General features: G+C 35.1%; 1 long non-coding RNA gene across 1 annotated transcript; it reads right to left on the reverse strand.

Moving 5' to 3' along the window:
- Positions 1–2,613: 2,613 nt before the first annotated feature.
- LOC120615118 (uncharacterized) lies at positions 2,614–4,698 on the reverse strand. The gene is made up of 3 exons (XR_005656201.1): positions 4,688–4,698; positions 3,185–3,189; positions 2,614–2,894 (listed from the first exon to the last, which is right to left on the reverse strand). It is a non-coding gene; the product is annotated as an uncharacterized LOC120615118 (long non-coding RNA).
- Between the last annotated feature and the right edge of the window lie 8,600 nt (positions 4,699–13,298).

Below are 13,298 nucleotides of genomic sequence, written 5' to 3' on the forward strand. Positions count from 1 at the left end.
AACTTCTAGCATCTTAATTAATAAGATCACTTATTTCCAGATGTCTTCATCATTAGCTTAAGATATAATAAAATAATAATAGTAATAATAGTAATAGTAATAGTAATAGTAATAGTAATAGTAATTAATAGTAATAGTAATAGTAATAATAAGCTCAGTGTGAGTGAGTTTGTGTGAGTAAATGTGTATTGGAATTGTGTGTATTCGGTAAGATAACAATTTAGTACTAAAAAAGGTAGTGCGTGGGTGATGCATGTCTCACAAGTGTAGGTCAGGTCAATTCTATTTTCATATTGAATACCTCTAGCAAGTTTCTGACTACTAAGTCAGCTTGGTCAAGGTGAAAGCAATCAGTTTTCCTGCTAGGGCCATCGCAGAAATCCATCCAGGTTTAAACACTTTTAATAGCTTTTCTTAAACTTCTCTCTTACTTTCTAAGCCCTTGCATGAGGCTCATCATTTTCGAATCTTTTTTTTCCTTTTTTTCTACAACTCTAACCATTCCACTCTCAATTATTATTTTGAATTGTTTTTCCAAATTCTTTTCTAATAATTTCTGAATAGAATTGAAATATTTCCTAGTTGAGTTTCAGGCTTAAATATGAATAGTAAGAGAAGAAAATAAAACAAATGAAATCAATATCAAACACAAAACAAAAAGCCAATAGAGATTTCATAGCTACCTACTTGACCATCACCATTTCCCTTCCCTTTATTCTCCTTCAGAAACCCTGTTTTCTAGCTAATTTCTCATTATAGTCCCTGATATAGACCCTGTTCTCTACATTATAGCCTTCTGAATATTCTTATCCTCTATCTTTTTCTTTCTCCCCTTACGCAATTCATACTGAACCTGGACTTGTTATTTAGCAAATCCTTAAAGGGATCATATCCCCTAAAACAAAATTAAGACACATGGATCAATAACAGCACATGATTTCTACAATTGTAATAGTGAATCAGTATCGTCATTAAATAAACATGAGAATCACTGTGGATAACTTCAGCAAAAAGGAAATGAGTGAATTGTAATAAGTGAATCGGGGAACTCATAGAATGTATAAAGCTTAGTATATTGCCTAAAAGTAGAAAAAAAGCTGCCTGTCTCCCTTAAATTTTCATAGTTGGATGTAGAACTCTGGGTGCCCTATTTCAGTATTTTATGAAATAGATATTCTGATTTTTTAATGTAAATTCTACATTAATTCATTATTTCAATGCTGCCTTCTCTTTTCTATTTTACTCTCTGTGTTCTAGCTCCTTTTCATGGGCTGCTACTTCTATTGTTCAGTTTCCCTGTATATTTATGATATGCCCAGCACAGTACTTGACACATAATAGATGTTTGATTAATATGCCTCACTTTTCTTACATTTTTTGTTTCAGTACATCTTTTACTCATTTCCTTCTCTTTTCTGGTCTACTAAAATGTTTTTTTTTCACACTTCATCTTGTGTATAATCTGGGCTGACATTGTTCACAATTCTAAACTTCATTGTGCTTATAACTTAAAGGCAATGCCAAGTTTAACTATGCTTTAAAATACTAAAGGTCCAGTGATTACATTTCAAAACAAGTATGTTAGGTCCACTGTTAAGAAAAACTATTCAAATTCATAGTTCTTCTATTAGGGGTAATGTTATTCTAATATCTTCCCCTCACATAACAAGTCCCAACTGATTAGACTCAGTGTCTTTTCTTCTCACATATCTCTTCTCTTATATACTTGTCCAAATTTTATACTAGGAAAGAAGACAAAGGGAAAAGAGGTAAACATCTGTTTCTTAGTTTTCTCGTTTTTCTCTGAGTTCCCTTGAGAACTAGGACTCAAAGTCATATAGAATGTATTCCCTTTAAGATAAAAGGAGATACTATTACTCCACATGGTAAATAAATCATAATAAATCTGAGACACTGAACAAGATGAGCATTAGCAAGAGACCAGAGAGCAAGTTTGGAGAATCTGGGCATTAGCCAATTGCTCCCTAATGTCAAACCAAGATCCAGTAGAAATAATCATTCCGACATCTGACAGAAAAAGTCAAAGGTCAGAATTTAATGTCACCATAGTCTAATTTTCCAACTTCATTGAGCAGGTGCTTAATAAGGCATAATTATTTGTTTCATTTAACGAGTTCGGAGCAAAGGAAGATGTAGAGTCACAAAGGAGAATGACTCCCAGCTCTATGATTCTGATGAGAACACTCTAACCTTTTTGTTAACGACAATTATGTTGAGGTCATTACTTTGTCAGAGTTGATTGCTTTGCCTAGAAAAAATACGGAACACAAACATATTATATTACACAGAACTACTAATGTCACTGATGAGTCTTCACTGATAATGAAGGAGAAGTGTTTAAAGTCAGCAAAAAAGAGCCCTGAATATTGGGTGATTAGATAAAAATGTGATTACTGCAACTTCTAAGTGAAAGACTGAGTAAAGCTGGCAGAAATTTCCACAAAATCACCATGATTTATACATAGAAAAAGAGAATGAGAGCAAGAGCAAGAATAAACAGGAGAAAGATCTTTTCACAGCAAATGTAGTTAAGGCTGACTGTACAAAATTTCATTATAAAACATTTTTTCCATTGTGTTTTAAATTTATTTCTTATTTTTAATTATAGTTGGCATACAATATTATATTAGTTTCAGATGTACAACACAGTTATTAGACATTTATATCACTCTGAAGTGGTCACCCTAAGTCCAGTACCCATGTGACACCATACAGTCATTATAATACTGTTAATTATATTCTCCATGACATACTCTACATCCCCATGACTATTTTGTAACTACCAATTTGTACCCTCTTACTCTCTTCTTCTCCTTCACCCATCCTTCCAACCCCGCCTCCCAATCCAGCAACCAACAAATAGTTTTCCGTATCTATTAGCTTGTTTCTGTTTTGTTTATCCTGTTCTCTAGATTCTACTTATAAGTGATATCATATGACATTTGCCTTTCTCTGTCTGATTTACTCCACTTAGCACAGTACCCTCTTGGTCCATCCATGTTGTCACAGATGGCAAAATTTTATATATTTTTTTATGGCTGAGTAGTATTTTGTTGTATATATGTACCGCCTCTTCCTTATCCATTTATCCACTGATGGACACCCAGATTACCTCCATATCTTGGCTATTGTAAATAACGCTGCAATGAACATATAGATGTACGCGTCCTTTCGAAGTAGTGTTTTGGATTTCTTTAGATAAATAACCAGAAGTGAGAGTACTGGGTCCTTCTTTGTCTCTTGTTATAGCCTTTGTTTTAAAGTTTATTTTGTCTGGTATAGGTATCATTACTCTAGCTTTTTTTGTTTGTTTGTTTCTATTTTCATGAAATAACTTTTTCCATACCTTTACTTACAGTCTCTGTGTGTATTTTGATCTGAAGTGAGTATCTTATAGGCAGCATATGTAAGGGTCTTGTTTTCTTATCCATTCGGCCACTATGTTTTTTGATAGGAGCATTTAATCCATTTACATTTAAAGTAATTGTTCATATATTTGTAGTTATTGCCATTTTATTATTTGTATTTTTTTATCTTTTTTTTTCTTCTTAAAGAAGTCCCTCTAACATTTCCTGTTACTTGTTTGGTGATTATGAACTCCTTTAGCTTTTTCTTGTCTGGGAAGCTCTTTGTCTTTCAAGTTTAAATAATAGCTTTTCTGGGTAACCTTGGTTTTAGGTTCTTGCTTTTCATCACTTTGACTATTTTGTGCCAATTCTTTCTGGCCTGAAAAGCTTCTAATGAGAAATCAACTGATGTTCTTACGAGAGCTCCATTGTAGGTAACTAACTGCTTTTCCCTTGTTGCTTTTAAGATTCTTTCTTTGTCTTTAACCTTAGGCATTTTAATTATGAAGTGTCTTGGTGCGAACCTTTTTGGATTCAATTTTTTGGGGATTCTCTGTGATTCCTGGACTTGCATGTCTATTTCTTTCATGAGATTAGGAAATTTTTCTGTAATTATTTCTTCAAACAGGTTTTCAATTTCTTATTCTTTCTGTTCTCCTTTTAGTACCCTTATGATGCGAATATTGATATGCTTGATGTTATCCCAGAGGCCCCTTAAATTATCCTCATTTTCTTGGATTTTTTTTCCTTACTGCTGTTCTGATTGGGTGTTTTCTGCTACTTTATCATTCATATTGCTGATACAGTCCTCCGCTTTATCTAATCTACTATTGAGTCCCTCTAATGTATTCTTTATTTCATTTATTACATTCTTCATTTCTGACTGGTTCTTTTTTATATTTTCTATCTCTTTGTTAAAGTTCTCACTGAGTTCATCTACTCTTCCTCCAAGTTCATTGTGCATCCTTATAACCAATGTTTTGAACTCTGCATCTGGTAAATTGCTTGTCTCCATTTTGTTTAGCTCTTTTTCTGGAGCTTTGTTTTATTCTTTAATTTGGGACACGTTTCTTTGTCTCTCCATTTGGCTGCCTCCCTGAGTTTCTTTCTGTGTATTAGGCAGAGCAGTTATGTCTCCCAGTCTTAGTAGAGTGGCCTTCTATTGTAGGTGTTCTAAGAGGCCAGTGGCAGTCTCCATAGTCACCTGAGCTGGATGCTCCAGGTGTGTTCTCCTATAACCTCCTATTATAGTTGAGCCCTGGTTGCTATCTGCAGGTCAATGGTAAGGAATGGCCCTCAGGCTGATCAGTTGTGAGGACTAGCCATGGCTTCAGTGAAGGAGCTATTGTGCAGGGGCTGACTCTATGGAGCAGGATTTCCTTTAGCAGGGCTCTTGTGCCTGCTCAATCTGACCTTTGGGTGTGTCTTTTGTGGAGGTAGTTGGGTGATGCTCTGTTGTGGTCTGAAACTGGCCACATGGGATTTTGTGGAGGGGCTCTATTGTAGGCCAAGCTCAGTTGTTGCTTGTGCCCTTCCCAGGGCCAGTTGGCATAAGCTACAAAGTGACCTGCAGATGGTAGCCACTCGTGTTGGTCTTGGAGCTTCCAGGGAGAGGTCAAGCTGCATTTTAAAGCCGATTGCTGTTAGTGATGGTCTTGGGGCTGCTCAGCAAGTGCTATGGCATGCCAAAGCCAGATGTTGTTTTGGGGAGCTTGAGAATCTTTGAAAGATTTTAGGAAAGCCCACAGCACAAGCCAAGATAGGCTGTTTGTATGGAAAAGTCACTGAAAGTTGCTTGTGCCTGTGCAGGCCATTTAAGAGGAATGTCTCTGACTCCAGTCACTTTCAATCTCACTCAGCCACATTCTTTGCTGGTTTTCAGTCAGAAGTTATGGGAGTTTCTTTTCCTGACACTGGAGCCCTTTGCTGGGCAGCCCAATGCTGGGACCCTTTTGCTCCTCAGGGGGGGACCTCCACAACTGAGATATCCCTCCCAATTTTTAGCCACCACATGTGGATGTAGAACCATCTCATTTCACATCTCTGCTTCTACTCCTAGTCTCCACATGGTTTTTTCTGTCAATTAATAACATCTTTAAGCATAACAAGCATGACATCAGAGATTTAAAATATAACTTAGTACGCCTATTTCCTTCTCTTTCTCTCTTTTATCCTTGCAAGTTGTTTATGTCAGCAAAATTAACATTTAAACAATCAACAAAAAGAACAGATCTTAGGCACCAGAACAGCTTCTTAAATTTGAACCCCAGGTTCTCTACTTTCTGAGGAAACCTTGCCTGAACATGTGTCTTAACCTCTCTGTGTCTCTGTTACTTTTTAATAACAGCACACAATTATGAGACTTAACATTGACAACCTTTGTGAAATACTTATTGAAAACTTAACTAACATGCAAGAACACTAATTTCCATGCCTCCTGGTATTTATGCCCTTGTGTACTTCCCTTCCACCTTGAATCTTTGCTGGTTATCTGACTCACTTTAAACAACAGCAATATCTAAAGAACAATATATAAACAGTACAGAAGTGAAACGGTGTAAGTCTCAGATCTAATCCTTATGAATGTCTGAGTATTTCTATTTTTGAGCTTTTGACTGCCCTAAACCACCATGCAACAAATCTAGTTACCCTGCTGAAGAGACCATGTGAAAAAGCCACATGGAGATACCTTATGGAAAGGACATGTGTAGAGTGAGAGGCCCTGAAACTACAGAGAAACAGAGAGAAGTCTGGCCTTCCTGGCATCTCAGCTCAGCCCAGCCTTCCAGCTCTCCCAGCCAAAGAGCTGGACTTGTGATAAGGCCATTTGGGATGCTCCAACCCCAATGGCTCTTTACCACCATTGGCTTGAGAAACATGAAGCAAGACCAGAAAATGACTACAAATTCTACTCAAAGAATTATGAGACATAATAAATTGTTATTTTAAGGCACTAATGGGGCGGTGGCAGTTCGTTTACAGTAAATAATGAAACAAGTAACAAGGAAAGCATGCAGAGCTATGCAGTTCAATGTGGTAGCCACTCGCCACAGAGGCTATTGAGCACTTACAATGTGACTAGTGCGCCTGAGAAACTGAATTTAATATAATTTAATTAATTTCAATCTAAAAGTTGAAGCAATGTAAAACATTTTTTCTTTTAAACCCAATTTTATTTTGATAGGATAAGATTTGACTTTATTGAGTTGTCTACAGTATTATTATTGTAGTTGTCAAATATGTGTGTCATTTCTAGTATTACATATAAACACACTACCTAAATAAGATTATAATATATGTTATTAACAATTTTATATCAATTATTATTGAAATGATAATATTTTGGATATAATGGACTACATAAAATAAAATAATTAATTAATATTAATTTCACCTATTTCTCTCTACTTTTTAAAATGTGATTTCTAAAAAACTTAAAATTTCATAAGTATTTGCATTGTATTTTTATTTGACAGGATTGTTATAAAGGATTAAATGTAGAATTGTTTTAAAGTAGATTTTATTTTTTAGAAGTTTTAGATCTCACACCCAATTTCCACTATTATTATCTAAATAAATACTATTAATTATTTTGTATGGTTCATTGGTTACAATGAATAAAATGATATTGGTATAATATTATTAGCTAAAATTTATTCTTCATTCATATTTCCTTAATTGTTACCTACTGTCCCTTATTTATTACAGAATTCTATCCAGGATATTACATTTAGTTGTTATATCTTCTTAGGCTCTTCTTGGCTGTCGCAATTTCTCAGACATTCTTGGTTTTAGATGAATTGTAGTGTGTTGAATGGTAGTCTTCAAAATATATTTCCATGCCCTAATCCCTGAAATCTGTGAATGTGACTTTATTTTGGAATGTGACTTTTATATGTGATTAAGTTATGGGTCTCCAGATGAGATTGTCCTGGATTATCTGGGTGGACCCTTAATCTAATGACAAGTGTTTTTATGACAAACAAAGGAGAGTCTTACAGAGAGAAGAGGAAGAAATAATGTGATCAAAGAGGCAGAGACTAAAGTAATATATCCACAAGCACAGGAATGCTGGAACCATCAGAAGCTGGAAGAGTCAAGGGATGGAATTTCTTCTAGGTTCTCTGGAGGGAACACACCTCTACTAACACATTTGGAAAAAAAAAAAATGACCTTGATGCTTTTGGTAGTGTTGGTTGGCTATTATCTTGAATACTCACTATTGAAATTTATCTATTCCCCACCCCACACCCCCCCCATGGTTAGACTGGGGATATGCATTCTTGGGAGGAAGACCAGAGAAATAAAATTCAATTTTCATCACTGTGTCAAATGTACACACTGTTAACATGATTTATCACAGGTGATACTGACAATAATTATATGGTTCAAGTAGTTTCTCCACTCTGAAGTTACTTTTTTCCCTCCTCCTTTTTATACTGTTTCCTTTGAAAAAAGTTTTGACAATCATGAGAGCTGCTAAGAGGGAGAAATAGATACCAAGTGGCTACTGGTCAAGGTGAAAAATAGATCAATTGAAACCACAGTGTAAAAATGATAGGCTCACATTTGAAAAGGAGGAGAGATCTCTACTCCTATGAAACAAGAAGAAATACATAAATGAGAGGCAACAACATAGAAATATTGAATAAGTAACACAAGGAAAGGTTAAAGACTTTATAGATAAGAGACTCTTCTAAAGAAAGAAAAATTTTATTCAATTCAACAAACATTGAAGCTTACTATATACTAGACACTGGACTTGAACCCCGAAAAAACTAAATTTAGCAAGATTTAGTTTGTCTTAAGATAGTTACCATTTGAAAATGAAAAATGTCGTGTGAATAAGGTATAAAAATAAATATAGCAATGTAGCAATATTTTAAAGGGCAATAAAAAAGCAGTATTCACATTCATCTGAAACTCAGGAAAGTTTCCAAAGATTAGCTGGTATTTGAGGGAAAAACCACTAACCACGAAAATTGACATGGTAGCATGACCTAAAAATAATTGCCAAAATAGTTCTCAACTTTGCAGTTTCTGAAATATTGTTTGTCACTGACCCAGAATTGATTAGACTTGGGGATAGAATTTAAGCCAAGAAAAATTATAAAAATATAAACCAAAATGAAAAGTATTAATTATATTGAGAACTAAAACTGCCAGACAAGCTCTATGTGGAAAAATATATGTGAAAAATTGAAATATTAAAAGATTGTTTGATGAGCCTTGAACAGGAGAATGGGGTATTAGTTATTTACATGGGTTCAATGTGAAAAGACATTAACCTAGCAAACTTCAGTTCCATGGTCTGTAAAAAATGAGAATATAAATACATTGTACATCAAAGTATCAAATGAAGTGAGGCATGCCAAGCACAGGGTCTGGAACGTAATGAACTCCCAGGAATTATCAATATTTCTATCACCATTATTATTTGTTTAGCTGTCATTTTCCTTCCCCTTCTCGGTTTTCTTCAAGATGGCAGCCATATCATACTCATTTATGCTCCTCTAGTGGCTAACAACAACAACAAAAAAGTCACCAAGAAGAAATAGAATAATGAGTTTATTCCAACTAATTAATGAGGAGTGGACTGTATTGAGGAGGAAAACATAAAAGTAATTTAAAGGTTGATAGAAACGATGTGCTTCAAACTAATTTTGTCCTTTAAAAAATACAAAAACTATGTATACATTTAAAAAATGTCTTATTAAAAGCCATTTTAATACTTATGAATATATATATAAGAAAGTGTATATATGAAAAAGCTGCAATTCCCTTTGCAACAATACTGTGTCCTGTTCTTGATCAAATGGAAGGAATTAAAGATAGGCATGAGAGAGTGGGGGCTGGGGTGGTTGTGGTTTGGAGACTTGGTTGCTATTTATACATAAAAAATGGAAGAGAAGGTGTCATAAACTTAAACTAGGGAGGTCTGATACTAACTAAGTCACAAGGTTGTCTCTATGGACTGAGTTAAGCCCCTTAACAACTTCTCTGTTTTATTCTCTCCATCTGTTTTACCAGACTATTGGGAGGATTATTTAGTTAATATTGAGGACTATATTTATCAATTCCACAAAATGTCTGTTATTTAATGATGAGAGAGCTCTAAACGACGCCGTGGGAGTATCACAGGGTCTAGCAACAGCATATTGTCAGTTGAGTCCTTCAGAGACGCACAGGACAAAACATGATACGTAGTTCTCAAAGCATTTAGAATTGTGTTTCGAAAATTATTTTCTCCTCTTACTCCTCCAAGTCAATTGAGTTTTCTACTTTGTGGGCTTCACAAGCAATTTGTTTTCTTATGATGGTGGAAATTTTAAGTAGTCTTGATATTAACCTGAAACTGATTATTCAGAAATTACAGTAACACAATGTACTACAGGGTGATAACCTCTCTTTCTATGTATCCAGGAATAGGAACGCTTCGCTTTAACTCCCTGCCCGAGATCTCTCTCTTTTCCTTTAGAAACAGTTTAATGCGTGGTAACTTGATCCTCTACTACAGGCTGGGAAGCCCTCAATATTTCACATTTAATTCCAATTTTTTCTATAGGATATACAATACAGAGAAACTCAGAATTTGAAATAATAACATATGCTGAATACCTCAAGGAGAAAAGAATTTCCTTTGTGAAGCAGGGCTTATAAACAGTCTGCATTTTAATAATTTTATAATAGGCATCATTTTGACTCAGTGAACATGAAAATACAGCCCAATATGCTTTCTTGTACCTCTGATTTCCAGTTCTAGAATATTAACTCAGCACTTTGTAATCTGCAACTAATTATGAACGTTCCTATTTCAAAAAAGGACCATAAGGTAGAAAAATATTCCAATACATTCTTAATCAACATACACTATGTCAGTCTTATGATAAGTTCTGGTAAATAAAATCCCCTTGAAAATGAAACCTACATATGAGGTGAATTTGTTCTTTTAGGTCAGTAGGGTACCATTTGGTAAATTACCTCTGTTCCTTCCTACCACAAGAGATTGATATTACCTAACATATGTGGGCTGGTAATGCTCACCACACATCAAATTCTTCTGAATTGCTTCAAGGATCATGCCCGGTTTGAATAAAACTGAAAATATTACTAATGGATAATTTAGACTTTAGGCCTGAGGCTAGATTCATGCTGTTACTCAGTCAGGATATTAGCACTTTCTCTCCTTTAATTTATGTTTGCACAACAGTGACATGAGCTAAGCTCAAATATCCTTCCAGAAATCTGGCCCGAACAGTTCTTTGTGTGGATTTAATTTGCACCCTTCATTGTATTTCTCTGTATTGTAGTTGCTTTCATACCAGGTTGAATGGAATTTCAGACATGACTAAAAGGAGTTCTATTTTCATGATTCAAAATTAATTATGCCCTGGCAGCATGAACATAGCTCTCTGGGTGGTAATCCTGGAGTTAATGTTCTCACTTGAAAATGAAAATACTAATTTTTTGATCTGTATTGAAGGTTATCATATCTACAGTGCATGTGTTTGGCGTGGCTTCAGAGTGTGGTTCCAGTAATTTCTACTGTGCTGCATGGTAATCATGTTAATACAGGGGCTCGATTTCCTGTCAGAATCATAAACAGAACTGGAGTTCCAGTTGCTTTCCAGTGTGAAGGAGGGAGGTGGTAACTGAGATGTCCGGGCAGGATTGGCAGGGCCCAGAGGCAGCTTTACAGAAGGTTGAAGTTGAGAAAGATCCCCTGATCTGACCTTTTTACATTTCTTGTGTTTTTTTTTTTTCCTTCTGTGCTACTGCAGGGGCTTGTAGTATATAAACACTTATTTGTTTAAATTGGCAATCACTCTTGGAAGAGTTAGGAAGCTTGACCGATGTGCTCCAACATAAATTTCGCACTTCAGTATCCTCCATTCCTGCTATCTTCTCCAGTCAACTCACTTCTCCTGTCTGCCTCCTTGTACTCTCATTGTGCAGATCAGGTCTCTTGTCTGACCACCCAAAAAATCTACATGGATTCTACTACGATACTCAACTCTGGATCGTCATTCATATGTCAGTGATTATTTGAATAGACAGCAAGTTGACTAAAAATTTAAGTCATTTGAATTGTGTGTGTGTGTGTATGTGTGTGTGTGTATGTGTGGTTCTCTAGGCAATATTCATATTTTAATAGTATCCCATAAAGGTAGTGGTAGGTAAATTATGAGATGCCTGCCTGTCTTATATCCTACTTCTAAGAAAACCTGTCCTATGTATTACTTTATGTATCATAAGATCCTTCCCCCATACGGTTTTGCTTAACTGGGTCAGGAATGGACACCTAAGATGTGGCCAATCAAATCAACTCTTTGGGGACAGGATTTAAGGATTAGAAATGTAACTAATTAGCTCTGGGGAACATAGCTGAAAAAAAAAGCCATGCAAAAACATGTATTAAAGGCAGTATTTCTTGATGTCCACGTGAGTAGATAAAGGGAGGTCAATCTGTAAAAAGTAAAAAAAAATAAAGCAAGTATGTTGAAGAAGATAAAGATCATAATTTCTCTTGCAAATCGTGGAAATAGAATAAGTGTCTTAATTAATTTTCAATTCTTTTGAGGCCTGGTTTTCATCTTGTGTGTAGGTTTTACAAGATATGAATGAAATATTCTTTATCTTCTGTTATCATTTTTTTTTTTTAGTGCTCTCTTACACTTTCTTGTCCTTGCTTCCTCCTCCTGTTTCTCTTCCTCTCTTTGTCTCTAAATCTCTTTCGTTTCCTTTCTTTTTCTCTTCCCTCTGTCTCTCTAACTCTCTTCTCTGTCCTCACTCGCCTCTTTGGAGATTCTCTCTCTCTCTCTCTCTCTCTCACGTCCCTCCTTTCTCTTCCCTCTAGTTCTGTTTTCTCCTCTTCGTTTCTCTTTAAACCTGATTTTTTCCTAGATTTATTTTTCTTTCAATTAAATAGGACAATGAAGCTTTTAAATACCTTGATAGGAACACTGAGAAATCTAAATTTATTTAAAAGTAAATATGTTGTTTTGAGGAATTTCCCTTGTGCCCCTCAAATCTCACCCACTTTACCTAAGTGTATGTAAGAACAGCATTTGTAGTAGTGTCTTTTAAAACACTGGATATTAAAGCCTCTGTTGGCCTATTTTGAAAAACAGTGTGAACTGTTAACAGAGCTATGATCTATTTTCAGAGGTGAGAATGGAAATTGTGAACTCTGAGAAGCATAATGGTGTTGCTGCTGTCATTTGTGTACGGTTAAGTGATACCCTGATGGTGCTAGTTCCCTCAACAGTATTCTCCTGATAGTTCCAACTCTCCAAATATTTTCACAACTGCCTCTTCTAAAAATCACTGAGTAGAAGGGAGACATAAAATGTAGAAATTTGGAATTAAATCTTTCATTTGGTAATGCACTGAATAGAAAGGGGTCATGGGCTCTTCCAGCTATTTTAAGATCTGAAGACACTATAGGAGAAATGAAACCTCACTTTCTGTATGATGCTGTAGTTTTACATGTGGTCATTTTAATGAGATTCAATTATCACCTGCCTAAAAAAAGGTAATAGGCTCAAATAACCTAAGGTTATTCTCTTATCTTAACCCCAATTAAATACTCTGTTGTGTTGTTTCTCTTGGATTAGACATTATTTAAAAAATATGAATGATTTGAGAGTTTATAATGTTATATCTACATGTTAAATTATAATTAAAAAAAAAAAAAACATATACCCACCAAGCAGCTTTAGAAATAGAACACTCAAATATAATGTAAGTATCTTTGTAACCCTCATATAAATATTACTTTTCCTTTTCAATCCATTTTCTTCTTTTGGCTCCCTCCCATCCCTATATTTCCCTGCCTCGGATGCCAAACAAGGGAGAATATAAATAAAGAGAATATTTATTCTTGCCTGTTCTTATCTTATTGTTTTCTGTGTTTTACCATTAAGTATA

This window comes from Pteropus medius, unplaced genomic scaffold (genome assembly GCF_902729225.1).
Source record: "Pteropus medius unplaced genomic scaffold, Ma_sr-lr_union100, whole genome shotgun sequence".
NCBI lineage: Eukaryota > Metazoa > Chordata > Mammalia > Chiroptera > Pteropodidae > Pteropus > Pteropus medius.